We start from the raw sequence: 24,458 nt of genomic DNA, 5'->3' as shown, positions 1-24,458 counted from the left end.
CAAAACTGACTTCTACAATAGCTGTTGTTTGTCTATGGACTCATTTATTGTTGTTGGTTGAGAGCCAATATGAGTAATGGTTAAAAGTATGGGTTTTATTTGGAATCAGGCTTGTGTTCAAATTCTAGTTCTGCTACTTATTAGTTCTTTGACTCCAGGTGAGTTAATTATGCTTTTTTAGGCCTCAGTTTCCTCCCCTCTCAAATCAGTTGTAAAGATCAAGAGAGATGATTTATTATAAAGTACACTGTATATGGCTGGCTTACAGTTCTCTCTCAATAAATGGAAGCTATTTTTTATTTGTCAGTATATTTCCTCTTCTGTAAGCTCTTTGATGGGAAGGGCTATTTCTGGTAATTCTTTGTACATCATACAGAACTTAGCCTTGTAACATGGTAGGAAAAACACTGGCTTAGCTGTCAGGAGACCAGCATTCAACATCCAACCTTGCTACTTACTAGCTATGAGATTTCTGGCAGAGTTTGTATGATATATGGGTCTCAGTTTGCCTACCTGTGAAATGGGGAGAATGTTTCACCTCACAGTGTTCTGAGAGGGAGCTAAAAAATATGGCTACAACATATTTTATAAACTGTAGTATGCTGTTTAAATTCAGGTTATTGTCACTGTTTTATTCTACTCGAAGTAAGAGCTACTATTCTTGAGCACTTACTATGTGCTAGACACTGTGTGAGTGATTTATAAGTGCTGTGTCACTTAATCTTTACAACAATTCGGTAAGGTCTGTTCCACTATTATTCCCATTTTACAAATGAGGAAACCTAAGCTTGACTCCAACCTGAGCAGTCTGGCTCTGAAACCTTCACTCTAAACTGCGGTCACAGAGTGAGTCCTAGAACTTTAGGAAAATGAGCTAGCCATTTCTGAATCCACTAATGGCAGGTTTAGGTGGCTGGAGTGCAGAGGAGACAGTCACCTCATCTGAGTTGATAGCAGATACCACAAGGAAAAAGAAGAGAGAGGATCCAAACCATCAGACTCATGGCCAGTGAGTTTTTCCAATTATGTTCACATTTCTGCAACACAGATATCCCATTCTAGTATGTATATTTTCAACTCTACTGAAATTACCAAGTAAGGCTTAAGAGGGGAAAAAAAAATCACCTCAATTCTACATCTGGCCATGAGTACAACTTTGGGGCTTGGGGGTTTGGGAAAATGTAAGCAGACTGGCCAGGGTGGAAACTAATACTTTGTGACGTGATACACTCATTGCTGAAAAGCCACAGCTCAGGCGTACGGTAGACACAAACGGCCATGGAGGTGGCCACCTCCACAAGGATTCTCCTCTCCAGACAGACTGAAGAAACCCCAGAGTAGAGGTCATCTAGCAGCAAGAGCTGGGGCTTTACCAGGTACCAGTCTTTGGCTGGCTACCAACCAATGAACTGCTGGAGAATGAGGCCCAAGACAATACCCTGCCTGTGTTTGACAATGAGAGCACGAAGGGTGTCAAAGCATGTGTTTAAGCATATGAGAACAAAGAACATAAAGATGTGTGAGACGGGTGTTAAAACATCAGTTCAAACATGTGTTTAACCATGTGTGAGCAAAAGGGTGTTAAGCCATGTGGTAAAGCAAGTGTTAGAGCATATTCTATTACAAATGTTTCTCATTTGGAAGCTTAAATTATTTTCTGCCTAATCCAGTGTTGCTAAGCAATAGTTCTGTGTTGTCCTAACTTAACACAATAAGTTATTAAACTGAAAAAAACCCTGAAGTTAGAATTCTTTTTTCCTGTCTTGGTTCCATCATGAGGAATTTACATCTATAGTTTTCAATAAACACGGTGGTGGTGTTCTGTAGTGTAAGCAACAACTGGGGTAATGCTCCATGTGCAGGAAGGCAACAGCCAGAGACTGGGGTAAACTATGGTCCATGTGGTGAGATAAATATACAGTGTTTGGAAGAGAGAATGGTATAGCATTCTAATCTTCAAGTTTGATAAGGTGCATGGTTCACCGACTTGGGGTGACTGTCTCATCTAGGGAAACTTGCCACAGCTAGATTCTGCTTTTGGTTTTCATTTTTGAATACATAAAATGCTGCTCTAGAGGACAGGGATTCTGATGGTTCTTACAGGCAGTAAAACGTGATCGAGACTGACTTCAAGGTTCCTTTGACATTACTTGCTAAATATATTAGTTTATGAATCTACAATGCAACTGGGAGCTTCCATTCCAAAGCAAATGAATCCTCTTATTTTAAAGTATGAGTACAGAATCCTGGATATTACTCTGAAAAGAATGAAAGTAGACAAAAATCAGAATGTGCTATTGATGCCTTTCCATAGGGTAAAGAAAAAGAGCTTAAAACAAATGTACATACACTAACAGAGATAAAAAATTTCCGTTAGCTATCTTGTTTCTTATTATGAAACAAAACTATAAACGAAACAAGCCAGTAAACCTATTTAAGCCCACTCATTTCTCTGTTGGGAGTGGATATAATAATCAAATATTCTTTTTAAACATACCCCAAACAGAAGAAAAGCAAAAGATCTGCAAGTTTGTGCTTAAACCCCATTTCCTAGGCAGTAAATTAATATGGCTCTTTCTGCTTCACTAGAACGATCTGTGTATAAATGCTATTTGATTATACCTAGGAAAATACTTTTGATCATTCTGAATAAAGAAAAATCGATATAACCATTAAAATCAAAATATTGCCTTCCCAATCACCTTTTGCCTCGAGATCGTGGAATGTTTCGTTGAAACAGAAATTGGCAAGAGAGAAACAAACAATTAAAGCTAGTGTCTTCTGTCAGCCACCCTGGCAGCAAAGGTCAGAGGATTTTTGAATACTTCTCTCTGCCTGTTCACTTGTGTCACTTAATGATTTGTTCATGCAGTTCGGTCCATCCTTGAGAAAATACAATTCCTCAGCAGGAAAAAACATAGTCTCTGGGTGTTGTGACCTGACTCTTTGCTTCAACGAGTTCCGGAGTGTAAACTGACAAAGCAGTGATTATTATTTTTTCTTCTTGGAGACACAGCTGATTGAAAAAGGCAATGATCACATTATCTATCCTCTCAGCTTCCCAGAGGAAGTACAAAAAGTGAATTCCCAGGCCCATGGTTACTCTTTCCTGAGGGCCACCCCTGGAGACATAGGAGGTACTCTGGCCTGTGGGCGTGGGGTTTCCCACCAAGGAAACACTAGAGGAAGGCTGTGCAGAGGCCTTCTTAATTTACGTTCAGTCATTTTATGGTTGACCAAAACAAATGCACTGATTGGCAAATTCATTTTAGCGCCCCCACGTTTCTTCATTAGTAAGGCATTTCACTTTTAATAGTGCAAAACGAATACAGAATGCAGACCATGTATTTTCCATCAATACTAAACCCACCCTGAAAACAGAAGCTATTTCACTGAGGTTAGTTCCAAATGCACCTAAGTCAGGCTCACGGGTAATGTCTGTGTTGCAAACATGATAAAACACCTGTAAATTTCGTGAGCTGAAGGGAAGAACTATAAATGGGTACACTTTGGGGGTACTCAGAACCAGCTGGAATTGTGAGTCAGGTACAGTTAATTGAAGGCTCCCTGTGTGTAGTCAAACAAGCATGCGAACACACCCCACTTTGTAGAAAACAGAACAAGACGAACGGCCCGGATGGAGATAGAGCCTTGAGATACTACTTCTGAATTTCTCTCGAGGTGCCCATTTGAACAGATATAATCATTTTCCTTAATTACATTTTTCTCTAGATATGGGCTACTCCATAAACAAAACACAGTGGGGGCAAGTAGGGGCAAGAGGCTCTTTCCGTAAAAACTCTTCCCCGGAGAACTCCGTTACAACGTTAGGTAGACAAATGTGGTACAGAAGGAGTCTTGTGGAACAATTTGTCCTTTCAATCAAACTTTTCAGAAGGCAGCAAAAATGATTAGAAAAGTAATTTTAGCCTCTTCTGCTTTCTATTTGAAGTGACCATCATTAACCTCAGTGGACGGGTCACGTGTGGAGGGAAAGGGCTCTTGAAGGAGTAAGTTTGCAACCATGGTCGTTTTGCTCTCGGGCTGTTGGGTGAAGGAAAGTGCCAGCCCAAGGCATCCTCAGGGTCCTTTCCCCCTGCCTCAAGCTCTGTGCCTTTCCTGGAATAAGCCTGTCAGGGTTTCTAAACAGTGTAGGGAGGAACTCTCTATCATAAACTGGAACCTTATTTGTAAGTGTGTGTTTAAAGTAAGGTAGAGAACTTCCAGAATGTCCCAAATCAAGACTGGGCAATTGCTTCTTGAGGTTGGCACCACTTCCCTTTTTATGAACAAAACAACCTCAGCACTTATGGAAAAAAAAGCAAAACCAATGCAAATAAACCAACAAGTCCATTTATCTTTTTCACCTTAAACATTACAAAGTATAGTTTTTTTTAAAGGCTTAAGAAAATTAGAGGCCTTTTAATGGTCTCAGTACTTACGCCCCTTTCTTCTACTTAATCTGTTTCTTACTAACGCTTGTAGAATCAACCCCAAATTAGAAATCTTGAACTTTTAAAATACTTTATGTAATTTAATGCAAATGCTTCAATCTGAAATGACAGCAGTAAATACCATGCAGAAAAGTTCAAGGTAGGTACCATTTAAGATAAGTATTTCTCTATATTCCGAGTTTTCATTTTTGGAAACTAATAGACAGAGCTCAAAGAAATTTCATGTATTACATTTCCTATGTAATTTAAAGATAATTCAATGAGTGGAAGATGAATTTAGAACTTTTAGTCAACTGATTTACTTTGTAACATTTGCTTTCGGAGACCAACTCAGATTGAATAAGATTATTTTTCAAAAAATTCAATCATCAAACTTTCTTTAAAGGAGGTTAGAAGTAAAAATTTACCCCCCAAAATGAGACTAACTCTGCCACCCACAGGTATGCTTTCAGACAAGTTTAGAGAGTTTTCTCCTAAATGTGTTTTCTTCCAGATCTTTATTAAAATGCAGGGAGTTAAAAGTTGGCAAGGTTTATATAAACCAAAATCATATAACTCACTTGGTTCTTTTTTTTTTTGAGAGTTCCTTTGTTCATTCATTCATTCACCCATCCTTTCATTCATTCAAGCATTTCCTGGGTGTCCATTCTGTCCCAGGAGCTAGCAAGGCACAGGGGAGGTAAAGTAAAATAGGTTTCAGTCCCTGCCCTTGAGCAGCAAAAGGGCTGTGGGTGCCATAGAATAAAGCAGGCAAGTATGACACTGAGCTATGGGGTGGGGATGGGAGTGGGACAGGAGAGTTGACATTAAAATAGATAAGCTCTTTCCAGTTTGTGATCAGGAATGCCTAGTCGCTCAGCAGGGCAGAGACCGAAGAGCACAGGTGGTCCCAGAGAGACTGCAGGTAGCCCACGCCCGCAGGCCAGAGTACCTCCTATGTCTCCAGGGGTGGCCCTCGGGAAAGAGTAACCATGGGCCTGGGAATTCACTTTTTGTACTTCCTCTGGGAAGCTGAGAGGATAGATAATGTGATCACTGCTTTTTTCAATCAGCATTTGCTACTGGGAAACTCCCTCTTAACTTTCTTTACATTTTCCAGAGTAGAGGCGCCTTGAGCCTTGCGTCAGGTAAGTTGTTATTTTAAAAAAATCCGCCTCTAATTTTAAATGACTTGACATTAAAACTGCCCACAGTTTTGTTTTTTTTTTTTTTAAGATTTTATTTATTTGTTAGAGAGAGAGAGATAGCGAGAGCAGAAACACAAGCAGGGTGAGTGGGAGAGGGAGAAGCAGGCTTCCCGCCAAGCAGGGAGCCGGATGCGGGGCTCGATCCCAGAACCCTGGGATCATGACCTGAGCCGAAGGCAGACGCTTAACGACTGAGCCACCCAGGCGCCCCAAAACTGCCCACCGTTTTAAATTCTCCTTAACTTTAGAGGAATTAAGTGAATGACACTTCTGTTTAGGAGACAGGAAGACATGCATCCCTTCACTTATATATGTTTTGCTACTTCCTTCTGTTTCGAGTCCATGTTTGAGTGCTTAAGTTACCAGAGGCTGGGAATCAAAGTGAGAGAAAATAGAAAATATTTCTAGTTGCTAATGGTATTTTGCTTGTGCTAGTGAGAGAAACATTTATTCATCAAACATTTATTGGGCACCTATTATGCACCAGGCACCAGGCTTACTGACATGGTGATAGAGAGATGAAAGCCAGTCCTCTCTCCGGGGACTCGCGGTGGAGGAGATGGGCAGGGACCCCACGAGGCCAGCACAGCAAGGGTTCCCGCAGTGCTATGTGCAGCCCGCTGGAGACTTGAGAGCTCATTTTAGGCAGGACACAGATGATTATTTTTTATTTTAAATATTCATAACCACTCAACATTTTATTTAGGATATTAAGTTCTGCACTTAATATGTAAAAAAAAATACATAACTAGCACATTCGAACCATGATTACATGGGTAATTCTCTGTGCAATAAAGCTTAAGAAGGTATTTCAGATTAAGCAAGAGTGTGCCAACTTAAAGAAAAATAGCAGTCGAGGTGTTAGGCAGGTAGGGCCAAGGCTAAAACTATGATGGTATGACTCAAATCACTGAAGTTTGGGAAATAATGCAGATCGATGTGGGTAAATCAAAAAGGATGCCATTTTATAAGGGTTGGAATCCTCATTGTATGTTCCCTGGCCTGAAATAAGATGCCATGACAGAGGCATATACTTCTAGGAGAACATAGGGAAGGGAAGAGCACTAATATGACCTGGGGGATGCAGGGGGGTTTCTAGAAAGAGGAGACTCAGGATGAGAAGAGGTTATGTTGAAAACAGTATTAGGGCCCTTCGTACGTAGAATGCTTGAATCTTAGGTTTGGATGGAACCTGAGGGATCATCTGTTATACTGTCTGTAATTAACTATTAAATACTTCTGTGTAGGTAGTGTGACAGAAATGTGTGTGTTAGTTGGTTTTAATCCATACCCTCGGGTAGTCAGTTTATAACTGAAGTGGCCTAAGGGGAATACACACTTCAGGGGTGTTTAGTTCACATTTAAAAGACTAATGAAAAGCGATATTCCACAGGCAGCTACAAGTGTGGCAGCTATCTTTATCTTATTAGTTACTCTTAATTAGCATAACTAATAATTATTAATGAGGGCATTAGAAATGGCATTGAAGCTATGTGGACTGGCTAGAAGTATTGTCCTTGGCACTCCCACAGCCTGCATGGGAAGGCCATCAGAATCTAGTGACCCTGGAATGGTGTGTCTGACTCAGGATTCTGAGTCACTGAGAGGAGTTTCTCACCCGACTCTGACTAGAAGGTTAGCCGAAGTCTTACAGCTGGAATATTCTCCTATCAGCCTCTAGTGATCCTTTCAGGCAAGTTGCTGTCAATGCAGTCTCCCATCAGGACAGAGGACAGGGACTTCACTGGGCCCACAGAACGAGATGGATGGCTGTTTTTGTGCCTGCTTGCGGACATGCTTCTAGGTGTGGCAGAATTCAGTCTGAAATTTGCCTTCATTTTGACATATGACTTGGGAAACAGGCATAGCCCTCAACCACCTCCAACTCATTTGTCTCCAACTGTCTACCACTGTCTACATGAAAAACCCAGTGATCATGAAAGACCAAATTTGCTAGAGTCAGATCTAAGCTGAACTTGCTCTCTCAGAGAGGTAAAGGGATTTGCCAAAGGTCACACATCTAGTTAATGATAGAGCTAAGTTTAGAATGTAGGACTTCTTGTTACCATCTTCCTGGTCAACTAATGGTTGTTGACCAGGGATGCTCATCCCAATCATCTGCAGAACTTTTAAACCATGCACATACTCATGTCCAGCCCAAGAGAATGTAATTCCGTAGAAGATCTGGCAGTAGGGGCACAAGTATCTATGTTTTCTAAAAATCTGTGCAAGTTACTCTCTGATGTACACACACAAACACATACATACAAGTGAGACTACAAGTGACAACTGGACTATCCCATCATACTAATAAGTACCAACTGTGCAATAGCTCTTGCATAATTTCTATGGACCTGGCCCTGTGCCAGGTGCTTGGCATGTTCTATATTATCTTATTTATTTGTTCGTTTGTTTGTTTATTATTTTTGAGTAATTTCTATACCCAACGTAGGGCTCGAACTCACAACCCTGAGATCAAGAGTCAGATGCTCTACCAACTGAGCCAGCCAGGGCCCCTATATTATTTTATTTTTATAACAAATCACTGAGTAAGATATCCTTAGTATTTTACAGAGGCAGAAATTCATGCTGAGAGAAGTTAAGTAAATTGTTCAAAGTGACAGCTTATAAGTGGCAAGACTGAGATTCCAACTCAAATTTGTCTTTCTCCGCCAATCTGCTCTTAACCACGATGCCCTGCCACACATCATGGGACATAATATTGCTGGGAAGAATTTCTAAGGCAGGGGTCACAGACTCATAGGTGAGAGGAGGATGACATAAATGAGCAAAATGGGCCATACAGGAACTGTGGTGAACTGGAGACCATGTGCCCATCTAAAGGACTCTGAGTTTTAATTGTTGACGGCTATTTTGAATGTTTTAAGAGTTACTATGCAGAGCAACTGGAACTCTCATACATTGTTATGGGAATACAAAATGGGCCAGCCACTTTGGAAAGGTTCTTATAAAATTAAACATATACTTACCATATGACCCAGAAATCCTACCCGTAGATATTTACCCAAGAGAAAAAAAAGCCTACGTCCACAGAAAGATGTGTACGCAAATGTTCAGATACCATTATTTATATTAGATCCAAACTGGAAGCAACCTGCACCTTCATAAACTGGTGGATGTAAATAAATTGCATTAAATCTCTACTATGGCGTATTCCTCAGCAACTAAGAGGAATGAAATAGCAATCCACACAATGACACAGATGAATTTCAAAAGCTCCATGCTGGTGGAAGAAGGTATATGCAAAAGACAAAATACTGTATAATTCCATTTGCGTGAAATTCTAGAGTAGACAAAACTCTACTGTGAGAAAGCAGATCAGTGGCTGCCTGTGACAGGTAGGAGGGAAGGGAGCTGAGTGCAAAGGGCCCGGAGGGAACTTTCTGGAGCAAGAGCACTGTTCTGTCCTGATGTGTTGTACAGGTTACACAAGTGCACCCAAACTCATCGGACTCTAAATGTGTGAGTCCTACTATCTGTAAGTGATATCTAATAACTCAATTAAAAAAAAAAACCCAAAACTGCAGACAAAAACAAAACAAAACAGAAAACAACAACAACAACAAAAACCACCCAAAAAATCCAGAAAAGGAAAAAAAGTTCTGCAGGCCACTTATGGCCCACAGCTTGCAGTTTTCAACCTCTGGTCTCCTAGAGAGATTCCGTTTCAGCTGCCCCCCGAGGAAATACAAAAGATGACAAGAAGTCATCCATCATCCTCCCCAAGGCTGGGCTCAGGAAAAATGGTGAAGTTCTGTGTTCATCCCCTTCCTCCATTTCTCCTCCTTCAGCAGGTGCAAAATGCTTCCATGCTGCCCCCTGGCTGTCTGGCACCTCCTACCACGGCGCCCCACTCAGTCTCCTTCTGACGCAGCTCCAGAACCACCCTTCCCTGCAGCCCTCCTCCCTACCTCCTTTCCTCAGAGCTGCTCCTCAATGCTCCGTGCGAGACGGACGCAAACTTCACCTGCTTAACACACCACCAGGGACGTGCCATGGGCGACACTGACTGAGTCACCACGAAGGTACTGGCACTTGACAAAGACGATGTGTGAAACCCGAAGATGAGGGCACTTATTGCCTCTCAGTCAGTTAGGGAATGCTTTGGGAAAAGGGGGCTATTTCTGGAATGCTCCACATTTATCTCCGCCACAGAGTGGCCCGCCTGCTTTGTTTATACTTACGCTCTGTCACCAACATTATCACGAACCACCTTTAAATGAATCTATGCAAGCCGCCTTGTGTGGAGAGTATAGGAGGTCTGAGGACACCTCAGTATGCATTTGTCAAAACTCCCGGTGCTATTAAATATCAGGCTGGGCAACTCCAAGACAGAGTGGAGGGCGCCCTTCCATTTCCTCAAAAACCGATGAACGCCAGCTCTATGCTTTCCCGAACCTCTACCAATGTCCTAGTAATTGGATTAAAAAAGACAAGATGGCAATAGTATAAAAATGACTACAGTAGCACAAGCTATCATGTGAAGTTAAAAAGAAAAGGGCAGAACTTAAAATCTGTATCAATGCCACATAAAGAAAAATGTTAACATATGAATAAAGACTAAAAAAAAAAAGAAAAGATAATTGTAGGTGTCTTGGGTTATGGGTGATTTTATTTTCCTTTTCTTTTTAAAAATGTTGTTTCTCTCTTGCTTCGATAATACTGTCTGTGGAATAAATACAAACCAGAAGAAGACAAAGAAATCGCCCAGACTGGATCACAGCCAGCACACTGTGCTAACCTGTCACCCATCAGTTAATGTCTGTTGACTGTTCATACTTCCTTCTCCTGATAGATTTGAAGGCCTGATAGATTTGAAATCCTGATAGATTTGAAGGCCAAGGGATTTTGTAGTAGAACCATACCAGTTACATACAAGAATTTCATCAACCCTTTAGTCATGCTGATGAGGACAACAGCTTCTTTTCAGGCCGACTGCTAAGCATCCCGTTTGCAAGTGGAAATAATAAAATCCAGAGAACTTGATTAACAAGGCAGGTGTGTACCTAGAAAGAACCCCGGTGCCAGAGATGACTTTTACTTGGAAAAAAAATGTCTTAAAGATTTTTATTTATTTATTTATTTGAGAGAGAGAGAGAGAGAAAAAGAGAGAGAGAGGGAGAGCACGAGAGTGGGGGACAGTCAGAGGGAGAAGCAGACTCCCCACTGAGCAGGGAGCCCGATGTGGGGCTCGATCCCAGGACTGGGACTCTGGGATCATGACCTGAGCCGAAGGCAGATGCTTTACTGACCGAGCCACCCAGACAGAAAATTTTTTAAAAATGATATCCTGGCAAGACATGTGGTTAATACTTTTTTCCCCAAAGCAAAACTGGATTAAAAAACATCAAGTCCTATTAAAGCAAAACTGTTGCTTTAAAAACAAACAAGCAAACAAACAACAAAAGGTAGCACAACACCAGGCCCAGGCCAGTTTCAGTCAATGTTGTGAAGACTGATTTCAGTCCATCCAGACTCTGATATGTGACCTCCTAAAACCCTCCAGGACCTAGCTCCGCTTTACCTCCATATCGACCTATCTCAGAGAAGAATCTGATCATGTCGCACCAGTGCCCACACAGCAGCTGAAGACACAGCCAAGCCTAATGATCAAGAGAACAAGCTCTATAGGGAGGATTCTTGGGCATTGGCTCAGAATGGTATTTTTGATGGCAAAGGGCTCCTAAAGAAACACCCCCCCCCTTTGTTGGAGTAGGTCTATTCTGCCTACACACACCTGTACTTGCAATATCTTTCAGAATCCTTAGGAAAACAACGAAAGTAGGGATGTTTAAGAGGAAATAAGACCTTGTGAGACAACGCTCATCAATGGGTTACATGAAAGGTATGAAAGAACGTGGCCTTTTAATAAGGTTTGTTCTGCCTAGAGCCGGTAGTAGGTGTTCAGTAAGGAATAATGATGATGGGAAAAGGTGGGCCACAGGCTTTCAGGCCATTATGACGTTGCCAAGCTTTTATCTCCCCAGTGGAGGGTAAAGATGGGAAGCAGATGACTGGGCACGAGTGCAAACATGTTGTGAGGTGACCCACATTCTACTGTTGAAAGGGGAACATCAGAAAACAAAAGGCAAAACTCTTAAAGTTGACAATAAAGAGCTGATTTGAATGATCTGCCATGCCTGCCTTACAAGATGCCCCCTCCCTGTTCATGCTGTTTCCTTAGCCTGGAATCCCTTTTAACTTTGCCTGGGCAAATGTTACCCCTCCTTCAAGGGCCATTACAAATGCCATGTCATCTATGAAACTCATCCTGATTACTCCAAGCTGCCAATAATCTCCAGACTCTGGGAACTGTGCACTGAGGTTTCTGATTACCAAACATCTTGAGTTAGTACTTCTGCACTCCTTATCTCTTTCTGATTAGGGCATGAGTTTTCTGAAGGCAAGAGTCATCCTCCATCCCTATAAACCCAGGAAAAGTTCCTTTCACATATTCGTGGAGTGAATTACCACTTTCCTAATAAATGGTTCCCAGGGTAGGAGCATTAAGATGGGAAATCATTTCCTGTAGGTAAGTGACAGTTATTGTTGGAGATTAGACTTTTCCCCAGGAGGAACAGAGAAGGGAAATGAGGGGTAGGGAAATGTGGGAGGATGCCTGGCCTACAGTAGATGGGTCTGTATAAGGCTGTCATGATGTCAAGCACAGGCAGTCATGCCTTGTCTACAAGATGCATCAGTAGTCTCCATCAGTGAATCGAGATGCCACAGTGGACCGTGCCAGGCAGCATTTGGAATGACCCCTAAATCTTGCCTCACTATATTACCAAGCGGGACACTTAAACCTCAAAGAAGATTCATCTAAAGAAACTGGCACATGGGATTTCATTTTCCCTAAGGCTTCCATGCCTTGTGTCAGTAAATCATCAATAATTAAACAGCAACAGTTAAAACAAGACCACCCAGGCATACAGGCCCAAGGGTTGAGCTATAGAAATGGTTTGTTTGGTCCCCTTATCTAGGGCAATTTTAAAGATCACTCACAGTCTCCAGTTTAAAATGGTGCCTGGATGATGGCTCCTGATGTTGCATCTATCAAAGTACCCATTAAACTGAATGAAAAAATACAAGGTGATGATAATTTACAACACCAAAACGGACATCATAAATCGCCAGAGCCTGGAAGGATTTTCTACCACTACAAAATATGAATGGGGCTAAAAAATGTAAGCAGTAGTTCACCCTCCACAAAGTCTGCTACTAGATAAAAAAAACTGCAAAGCCCATAAAAAGCAGAAACTGAGCAGCTGTCTCTCTTATGAGTGGATGTTGCAGCTTACGAGGTATTTGGACTGCTGTATTCATTCCTCTTTCTCCATGCTCCACATCTCATTTCTTTTCTACAGCCAGCAAGAAACTTGAGTTCCCGGGAAAACAATAAATCAACATTGAAGAGCAACAGGAAGGGTGTGGTGTAAGGTACTGAATGCTGGGAAGTGTAGTCTTCCTAAGTAAAGTGTGCCTGTGTGGGGTGGTGGAGGACAGGACAGTTGAGGATCCAAGGGCTGGACATTTCTCATGTCAAAGTCATGGAGTGGTGGGAAAGAAGCATTTCCATTTCATTCCCATAAAGACAGTTTGGAAGACAAAGGACAATCACTAGACAGGGCTAAGCATAGAAAGCTGCCATCCATTTGCAGATCTAAGAAGAGGTTTTCAAGAGTAATCAAACCAAATAAAAACTCAAAACAACATGAGGACGATGGAAAACAGATCCTACAGAACAAGGGAAAGGAAATGGCATCTTAAGAGTCAGAGGAAGAACGTGATTCTTTATAGATTTCCACATCATATACTTATCCTGAAAAAGTTCCTTGAAGATATGTCCCAGCTGACCACAAAATTAGATTAAGATGAGTGGCAAAGTGGCAAAGAATGGCAAAGTCACAAATGAGAGAAACATTTATTCTCTTCAAGGATACCACCTTGAGAGATTAATCTATGAATGCAGACACATAGCATCAGGGTATAGCAAGAGCTAGACAAGTCCTACATGTTTAACACAAAGGAAATAATCCTCTGAGAGAATTATTATGTAACCATTATAAGTAAGAATTACAAAGAGTTTTTCATGGCATGGGAAAATGCTTTCAATATAATCTTAATGTAAAGAGCAGGATATAAAATTGGGTATGTTGTATGGTCTCAATTATATAAATAAAATACACAGGAAAATACATAGAAAAACCTTGGAATGAAATATGCCAAAACTTTACAGTTGCTACATTTCACCACTGTGATTATGGATGGCTTTCTCCCTGTTTCTTTCTTTTTTTTTTTTTTTTTTTAAGATTTTATTTATTTTTTTGACAGAGAGAGACATAGCGAGAGCAGGAACACAAGCAGGGGGAGTGGGAGAGGGAGAAGCAGGCTTCCCGCAGAGCAGGGAGCCCGATGTGGGACTCGATCCCAGGACCCCGGGATCATGACCTGAGCCGAAGGCAGATGCTTAACGACTGAGCCACCCAGGCGCCCATTTCTCCCTGTTTCTTGATAAATTCCTTTTTCTACAAAATAAGAGGTTTTAAGAAACTTTTATTATTAGAAAAGACTTTTAAATTAGGAAAAAATATAATTATGAAGACAACGTGGAAACAGAAATATGTGTAAGATATAATATTAAGTGAGAAAAGCAACATAATAATCTACATGGATCATGACTGAAAGAAGGGAACATTTGTATCAAAAAGGGTAGTTTGTTTCACAGTGGAGGGATTAAATATGATTTTTTCCTTTAAAAATTACCTATATTATAGCTATTTTGTGTTTTATAGCAAAAATGTGATTTAAAAAGAGTGCCCCCGAATAAAATATGTTAGTCACATCCTCAGAGTGGTGGCATTACAGAAAAGAAACCTTTCTGAGGCCGGCAACTACTTTAGATCTAGCCACAGTTTCCCAAAGACTACTCAGGTTCACTTTCACGTTCCAAACAATTACTGTTACCACAACTTAGGCTAAGCCCTTGGGGGCAGGGCCTTTTTCTGGCTTACACTCCATCTCCAGACTCCATCTCCAGTGCTCACAAAATATTTGGTGATGAACAAATGAATGAAAGAAGGAAAGAAAGGCTACGCCACTTCACAGGTACAGCCTTTGGTAAAAAGATTCTTTGCAATTCATTCAGTTTTTATGCTATCTCCAATGTTGAAAATTACAAGGATACTTTGCTTCAAGAATACTCATCATTCATCATAGATTACATGCTCCGTGGAAATCCAGTTGGAGCCAAAACCTGGTGCCATATTTTTATTTCTCTTTTTCCATTTCAAAAGAAAAAGCTGTGGTTAATTCTAATTTTCCTGCAGGCAGAAGGAAGAGGAACTTTTTATGTATATGAAAGAATGGCACCCCCCAGCCACTTGAGGACAGTTCCTCCCAGGAACACCTGTTTGCTCCAATTGAAGCCTGTCCAAATTGAGTCCTGGGGATCGGGAGCTTGCTCTTCAAATGTCCCACCATTCTACAATATTTATTCCCCACCTGTCTGATGGCCGTGATAGCTTGGGAATGCTCCAGCCAGGGAAAGCTGTTTCTTGGCCCTGACATGGCAGAGCTAACAGCAGCTAATGTTCACCCAGAATCTGGTCCGAATCCAGTTGCCCCAGAGTTTTAAAATGCCTCTTTTTTTTTTACCCCCTCCTCCTTTTCACAGTCTACCAGGCTTAGCAAAAGTTCTTAAGGAGGAGGAGGTAAATAATTTTTCATCTTCATACCAACATGTTGCAAAACCAAGTTATACCTTTCACTTTTTATCTCTTAAATCTGATTTTTGGGTTTTCCACTTCCAAATAGGTGCCCAAAACTACAAATGAAGATTAGTAAATTATTTTCTCCAGTAAGAGAACTATTAAAATCCAAAAGGTAAAATGTAATAAAGACGATCTTAAGCACAGAATTTAACATGTAATTCAGGGAAAGAAAAAGATGCCCACATCATACTCCAATTATAATAGTGAAATAATGTTTTATTTAAAAAATTCTAGCCATGAGAAATCTGTACATTTGCAAAGCTTACATAAAGCCTTATAAAATAAGAGACCTTTTATCTTCTCCACATCCATGAGCTTGAAAATACTTTATCTACGCAATTGCAAGGCACATAAAAACCTCAGTGAATAAATAAAATGTTCTTTTTTTCTTTATGCAGAAGCTTTAAAAATTATCCATATAAATAGCTTGGCCTTGAACAAACAGATTAAAAGACCTAACAGGCTATGGTTTCAGATCACGTATACAGAATAGAAAATGAAAGCTTTTCTTTATTGGCTGGGCAAGTTTTCTACTAACTAAATTTCTATAAGCCCATTTGATGAAAAAAGTTTAACTGGAATATATGAAAAAATTCAGTGTTTTAAAGTGATACACTTTATTTTTTTTATCAAATAATATGCCACAACAATATAGCCACTGTACTCTGCCAATCTTCTTTGCATCTATTCGTGAAATAGTCAAACATGCAGTATATTTTCAAAGGTCATAAAATTTTACAAATATGTGATTTTAGTCAAATGCATGAAAATTCTCAATATGTTTCTAAAACTGGGGTACAAAATGTGAAGAGGTATTTCGTGATTGTTTAGAAATCAGATTATTTAGGTGATTTCAAGCTTGTCTTATTTGCTCGAAGAAAATCTTAAGCTCCATTACAATTAAAAAAAATGCTCAACAAGTCTTTGGATCATACTTATTTTATGAGCAGGTGCAGTTACACATTTGTTAACTTCCTATGTGCCTTCAACATGGCGGTGGCCAAACAGATCTTTCTAACACCAACCCCCAACATTCTAATTCCGTTGCTGGGAGTTACCACCTTGATGCTGCCATAGAAAGGGAAACAGCAAACCCCACACGTGGATTGAGAATTGGGCAGTAACTTTCAGGCCCGGACACCTGCCCCCTCCTCTATAAAGTCTCCATAACCACAGGCCCCAGGGATTTCTCCTTCCTGTCCTCGTGCCTGGCACTTATCTCTTATTTATGGACAGTACAAGTTACTACGTATTGTTGGTTCTTAAAGATATCAAACTACCTGGCAGTGGAGTTCTGAGTTTGTTGAGTCTCCTATACTAACATATTCCCTTTACACAGTAAACATTAAATATCTGCTTTCAGGGCACCTGGGTGGCTCAGTCGGTTAGGCGTCTGACTTCAGCTCAGGTCGTGGTCTTGGGGTCCTGGGATTGAGCCCCGCACTGGGCTCCCTGCTCGGCGGGGAGTCTGCTTCTTCCTCTCCCTCTGCCCCTTCCCCCAGGGCTCGTGCTCACTCTCTCTCTCAAATAAATAAAATTAATTAAAAAAAAATATGTCTGCTTTTGAAGATGTTGCGTTACTGCTACAATGTCGCTAAGAACATGGCTTCTGTGGCTAAAACCAGGACACTGGGCCAAGGTCTGGGTGGAATGACCTTGGGCAAGACTCAACAATGGCAGGTCTCGATGATCTATAATATAAGGATAATAGTGGCAACACCAATCCACAGAGTTCTTTTCAAGATTACATTACGTGAAATAATGTATGGGAATGGGCCTTACAAATCCTAAGGCCCTATATAAATTTTAATTTGCTTTTGTCTTTCAGGACATATTTTTTGATACATGATCTGATTTCCCGGGGAAGATATCCCACAAAATTTCTTGTTAAATTTTGTGGAAACTTCAAAATAAGTGTTTCTTGTAGGTCAACACATTTCAAATACGTGAGAATAGCAAAGTGATTAAGTGGTGTTTAATGAGGGAACTGTGCGCAGTTCTATAACCATGTCCCATTTCTCAATTCTTCGGAGTTGGTTGTGGATTCTTGAAAACTTTGTGGAAAATCTCCAGAAAGATACATATGCACACATATGCGAACATTTTCAGAAAATCCTGGTGGTTGAGAGACTCTGGGAAGCCCTCTTCAGAATAGGGGCCACTGCCCTGTGGCTTAAGACAGAGAGTGTGGTTTCATGAAAATACCTGTGGACCTGATTCAGACACCTTTAACTGACTGGGTAATTAAAAAGCTGATAGTTTTTTCTTCTTCATCATAAAATCAGTAAGGTATCAGAAGTGGAAAGCAGAGTCTCTTTTTTCCTAGGTAAACTGTAATTTTACAGGAGACTAGAGTGCTGTTCTTTCATAAGTTCCAAGCCTCTTCAACACTCATTTTTTTTTTTTAAAGATTCTATTTATTTGACAGAGAGATAGAGAGAGAACAAGTAGGCAGAGTGGCAGGCAGAGGGAGAGGGAGAAGAGGGCTCTCCACTGAGCAGGGAGCCTGATGTGGGGCTCGATTCCAGGACCCTGGGATCATGACCTGAGCCGAAGGCAGACGCTTAACCAACTGAGCCACGCAGGCGCCCTTCTTCAACACTCTTTGTAAATTTTTGGTAAAATTAATCATTCTCTCATTTTCTTCATTGATATTCATACTTAAATTCCAAGGTTCTTCACATAACTTTGCAAAGAAGTCGTTAGCTTTTTAAATAGAGCATTGAGGTTAAAAAAAATGATGCTGTCTCCTCTCGTTTCAGTTCTATCTTGTCCAAAAATGTTAGAGACAATTTAAAATAAAAAATAAAAACAACCTCAATTGATACCAGCAAGGTGTGGCCAACTTCAGCAGTTTAAGAAATATTTTAATTATACTTTTGGATATTGAATATATTTCTTCACAGTGTTTTTCTGTTTTGTTTTTTCCCCTTGAAAGCAAAGAATTCTTTCTTAATACCTAGATGACAAACTCTCAAGATGTACACAGTTGTTTCTTATTATGGCTTCCCTGGAAAACATTTCTGGGAAAGCACAATTCCCAGCCACTTACTTTGTTTACAACAGACAAAACTGCTTGTGTGGTATAAATAGGAGTCTGTCCTTAAATGCTGCTGAAAAATAAAATGCAACCATGAAAAGGAGCCATTTCCTGCCTCAAAGGTGGCTTAAAAAATATTCTTAGCTACTTTAGGAACAGCACCAAAGCATAAATAATAATTATCAATCACCACACAATAAAAGACTAATTTTACCAAAAAAAAAAAAAAGAGAGAGAGAGAGTGAGGGGGGGGAGAGAGAGAGAGAGAGAACAACAACAAGCTACATATTCCAGAGACGCCCTCAGAATTGTCAGCACTGGAAGGTTTTCTTATCCCGCAAGATTATGAAACCCCTTTTTGTCCTCCTGCATTCGTGATGTATATCTATAACTCGTTCTTGTTTGTGCAGATAAGCCTTGCCTTGTCTCCCTAACTGCACTTTCAAAAGAAGATTCACAGTTGTTTGACTTTTGATCTGGGTAGCAGTTAGCTCGACCACCTGCACTTGTGCATGAGCTGTTACTGAGCTTGCTTTGTCCCATCTTACAACACAGCGAGCCTTTTAAAATTGATGTGTGAATACGCTAATTTACAATGTGAGCGTTCAAACAAAAAAATATGGTGGTGGTGGTGGTGGTGGTGGTGGCCGCAGCAGAAGGGGGAGATTTGTGAAGAGAGAAGCCCTGACGCTCGCTTTATAAAGTTCAGATATTGTTCACTGCCTCTGGCATTTAATGAAACAGATGGCCAAAGGCCTCCCTCAGCTCACAATGGAGCAGACAGTGGTGTGATGGTGTGGGGGCCTGGAATTGTAAAATGTTGTTTGGTGATGGTATATGTTAATAAATAGCCATTTACAAGGGGGGCCGAGGGCTCCATTACTTGTTTATAAGGAAGGCCTAGGGCTCCTTGCTTCGAGTTAACAGCTCAAGGCTGCATTCAAAGAAGGCATTGATGGTGAAGGTGAAGTGCAGCCTTCATATTCCACATCGTGCTAAAGAATGGCACATATCCTGGGGAAGAAAGGAAAAATCATAAAAGAAAAGTAATTCAAGAATTAGGTCAAATTGTGGCTCACAACCAAGGAAAATATAAGATGCTTTTCTATTGTGATTAAATAATTGACAGAAATATTCTGTTATTGTGACATTCCTTATTTTCTCTTTCAATGAGCATGTTTATATTGTCGCCAAAGTGCAACAGATAAAAACCTGCAGGGTTTCAACTAAATTATACCCATGTGAACCTACACAGCAACTGTGAAACTATTCTTAGCCATTCTCCCAAGGATTATTCACTGATCAGGACTATGCCAGGGTAACCTGACCCTGGGCTGAATGCGACGAGGTTCCTGACTGCGAGTAGCTTACAGTCCAGACCTGAGGACCCTGAGGAGAACCGGATACACAGACACTCCATATTCCCTTCCGAGTGGGGATGTGCCCGGGAGCTGTCACCACCTCCCCAAAACCATTCTTTCCAGGGCCCATCTCTGCGGCAAGAAAGGCTCTGCTTGACCTCAACGAAAGGTTACTTTCACCTTATAAAACACTGTGAATCCTCTGATCGTATTTCCTGCTTTGCTTTCAGATAGAACATTTTCCACCTGGCTATCTGCACGGGAGTCTGTTCAAAGTCTGTGCTTCGGCGGTACTAAAGGGATTCCCTGGTTTTGTTTTATTACTCTTACACCTGGATTTCCTCCCCTATTTGTTTCAGCTGGTTGCACAACGTGGTGGGGAACTATATGAAATCCTTTGAGGGATGAGGTAGGGGGTAAAAAAAGGTCTAGAAGAAAGTTAAGACGTGTAAGCATATGACAACAATAGACACAATGCAAAGCAGGAGACGTTAATGCCTTGCAGGAAGTACAAACTACTGTGAAGGATCAGGGCCAAGGCAGATCATTTCTGGCTGAGAAACTGATAAAGGCTTGACAGACAGAGTGGTATTCCAGGTGAGATACAGAGTACTGATAAAAGTTTATCTAGAACATTCTGAAGACACTATCTGTTGTTTTTGACTACCCAGAATCTATTCCCCTTTCCAGTAAAAGCTCCTGGATTTTTCTGAGGAAACTATGCTTTGTCTATTTTCAGGCTGAATGTCCATTCCCTGCCAGAGGTCCCAGGTCTAAAAGGACCAATCAAACATTAATGGGATTTTTACCCAACCAGAGCCAAACCAGAACCAGTAAGACTCCATGCTATGACTTCTATTGGAAGTACTGGGGAAAAAAAGATGATTATGTTCAGTGGGGTGTCACTGAGAGGGCTGGCAAAAACTGTATCCACAAGGAGAAACCCACGCACAAGAGAGCCGGGTTGGGAGACAGAGCAAGACCCCGTCCTGACGCTCCTGTTAGAACCTTAGATTCCACAGTGTTTGAAGTTGCTCCCGCCCTGGAACTATTTAGTTAATATGGCAATATATTTCCTTTTTGTGGCTTACAGCTAGTTTGATCTGGGTTTCTGTCCCTTTCATCCAGAACATTCCTGACTGTAATAGGTGGGAGAAGGAGGATATTCAGGAGGAAGTAACAGAAGAAACACAGGTATAGGATTAGTAAGGGGCTAGGGCTAGCTTTGGAGATGGGCGGTAGTGAACTTGAGTAGGGACATAGGTCTATCCAATGGGGGTAGGAGCAAAGGAAGCGAGAATGCTCACTGACAGACCTCCGTGTTTAGACTAAGGAGGACATGTGTCAGCAGGCAGGGGGGAACCACAGGAGGAAACAGTGCTAGTGTTGCTCTCTGGAAGGTAAACTGGCCAGTAGTATTTAGAAGAACGTAAGAGGGGAAGAGGCACAGAGACTGACCCAGAGGCTCCCCTCTCTAAACAGTCCAAAGAGAAGGATGGACTGTCATTTGGGAAGGACTGAGCTTGGAGGATCTCTCTGCTCTGGGCAGCACTCTTGAGGACTCTGAGGTAGTCCAAGCAGAACCGTGAGGGTCACAAAAGGGGGAGGGAGAGTGGTGGCAATGGTACTGAAGCAGGCATACTTGCAGAATACTGGAGGTAAGGGAGATTACAGATTCATCTTTGTACGCTGTCTGGTTAATGCCCCACAGTCTAGGGTCAAACCAAATCTTAAAGGACTCCTCAAAAACACACCCCCTTGGACGCCATTGGTACACAACCGCTTCCGTGGCTACAAAGACCAGAACAAGGGCCTCAGCCCCATCCTCGCTAGTGGGATCTGGTCAGGCTTATTCACTGCTTTCTAGAACAACTGTCTGCTCATCCGGAAGGGTCACTTGACTATCTGTGAGGCACAGTAGGAAAAAACAGACGCTGGAGGCAGACCACCTCTGCATAGCTGAATGACATCTAATAACGGTTGCTTATTTCTTAAAAATGGGAATAATAATCTCTGTCCTCTAGGGTTGTCATGAAGATGAAATAAGATAATCTATAGTAAGTGCTTAGACTAGCGCCCGCTACCTAGGATGTATCCGTGAGTGCATACATAGCAGTGTTTTTGTTAATAAAAGACACAGTAGAGTGTAGAATAATAGATCTCAAAATTCTGAATTTCCCAGCACAGTAAAATGTGGGGGAGGGGGAGAAGGTGGGACGACTGACGCAGGCCTGCCAATGTTTCTTACCAACTATCTATTTCTCCATTTGTTATTACAATGGACTTTTAAGGGAAATGGTTCACTACCACAATTATTTCACAGAAGAAATGGAATTATAACACAGATAGCATATGACAGTAACCACCTGTGTAATGAAAACTCATCAGTTCATACTCTTTCCATCTCAGCACTAGTTAGTGAAAACTGGCTCTCAGAACCTTTTGGTGCAGTGCATTCAAAAGAGTGAGCCAAGTTCACATCCTAATTCTGTGCCTTTCTGTGTACGTGACTACGGACAGTTTACTAAGCATAGGTATTCTCATCTGGGAAATGGGGATATGATGCTTCCTCCACAGAGTTCTTAAGGATTGAATCAGATAATGTGGGCAAAGTATGGTTAGGGTCCAGCACACTTATGGCAGCTGGTAGAGTTGTCACTGACAGATAACTTCAGATGCTGTGTTTTAATGTCTGACACAGGACCAAAATTCTAGTTTAGACCTACGAGACTGTCGTCAAAGAGAAACACATATAAAGAAATCGCATGCTGTTCTTTAGTTTGGTAAAAGTACTATCCATGTCAGCCTTGAAGAGGTCATACGACAAAGGCAATGAGTCAAGTGCATAGTAATAAACTTACATAAAAAGGACCAAGATTATTTTTTAAAATTCTCTTTGTAGCATTATTCTCATCTCAGATCCTAAATCTGTTAAGTCTAAAGAATCTGCAGAAAATTCATTTTATTCAAAAAAATATATTATTTATTTATTTGTCAGAGAGAGAGCAAGCGAGCGCACAAGCTGGGGGAGCAGCCCAGGCAGAGGGAGAAGCAGGCTCCCCGCTGAGCAGGGAGCCCGATGAGGGACTCGATCCCAGGACCCTGGGATCATGCCCTGAGTCGAAGGCAGACGCTTAACCAACTGAGCCACCCAGGCACCCAATCATTTTATTCTTGAACTAATACGCACTTGATTAAAAGCTGAAGACTATCTTGGAGGTTAGGGTTTCGCTATATATTAATTTAAGGTCAGGGCCCATGTTCAACACTTGCAAAAACAGGCCAACAAAGGGGAATAATGGATAAACAGAGAAAAGAAAAAAAGCAATAAAAGTCAAAGTATAAATGTTAAGATATTGCAAGGGAAGACATATTTTTCAGTGCATAAAAATTGAGTAAATTCTCAAGGACATCTTTCTTACAAGTCCTGGAAACTCTCTACTGTCGAATTTTTAGACTTTTTAAATTTTATTTTATTTATTTATTTGAGAGAGAGAGAGACAGAGACAGCAAAAGATAGCATGAGTGGGTAGGAGAGGGAGAAGCAGGCTTCCTGCCCAGCAGGGAGCCCGAAGCAGGGCTCGATCCCAGGACCCTGGGACCATGACCTGAGCCGAAGGCAGATGCTTAACCGACTGAGCCACCCAGGAGTCCCGAATTTTTAGACATTGTAGTAAGAATAACTAAAATACAACAAAATGTTTCCTGAGCAAAAGGAGGGAGGGCGGGGAGCATGAATCTTCAAAGAAGATTAAAACAAAACAAAACACCGAGTTGTAGCATATTTCTTTAAGAATAAATTTGTTTACTAAAAAGATTTGTATTTCCAATGCTTACATTGGTCTTGTATTGCTATTTCTGGTGTACTTATCCTTACGAATCATTTTGACAGTACACTAAAATTTTCCAGATGCTTTACCTGTCATTCTACCAAAGCAACAAAACCATGTTGAAAAGGTAAAATGTGATAGCAATGATAGGTGGCAATTATTCCCCAGACTGACTCAGAGGTAGCTCTTACAAAAATACAAGTATTAAATAAGACCGTATGGGTAGCGCCAGCTAGGCCAGCTGCCTTTAGTACTCTCTGGTTTGTTTATCTTATAGATTAGTTACAAAAGGCCTCTCACCCCTACCTGCTTAAACAAGTTACTACAGGCATGCTGGAAGGATAAACGAGAATTCACTTTTTGAAGGAAACATTCTGATTTTTTTTTTTAATGAAAAAAAAATTTTAAACAGCAGGGGCACATACAGGTCATGGGTGGGAGAGAGGAAATTATTTGATATTAAGGTAATCATACAGAAAAAGACGTTTAAAAAATACGACATATGCTGCTTCTTTTTTTTTATTCTTATGTTAATCCCCATACATTACAACATTAGTTTTAGATGAAGTGTTCCATGATTCATTGTTTGTGCACAACACCCAGTGCTCCATGCAGAATGTGCCCTCCTCAATACCCGCCACCAGGCTAACCCATCTTCCCACCCCCCTCCCCTCTAAAACCCCGTTTGTTTTTCAGAGTCCATCGTCTCTCATGGTTCGTCTACCCCTCCGATTTCCCCCGCTTCATTCTTCCCCTCCCGCTACCTTCTTCTTCTTCTTCTTTTTTTTTTTT

At 41.1% G+C, this 24,458-nt stretch overlaps 1 protein-coding gene across 3 annotated transcripts in view; it reads right to left on the bottom strand.

Annotated features, from left to right (window-relative positions):
* Positions 1 to 24,458, bottom strand: part of VTI1A (vesicle transport through interaction with t-SNAREs 1A) — a 359,448-nt gene that overhangs the window by 118,237 nt on the left and 216,753 nt on the right. The window lies entirely within an intron of this gene.

Source organism: Mirounga leonina, unplaced genomic scaffold (genome assembly GCF_011800145.1).
Source record: "Mirounga leonina isolate KUSES-001 unplaced genomic scaffold, KU_Mleo_1.0 Mir_114, whole genome shotgun sequence".
In the NCBI taxonomy this organism is placed as follows: Eukaryota; Metazoa; Chordata; class Mammalia; order Carnivora; family Phocidae; genus Mirounga; species Mirounga leonina.
The sequence above is the reverse complement of the archived record's forward strand: the minus strand, read 5'-3'. Positions and strand labels throughout refer to the sequence as shown.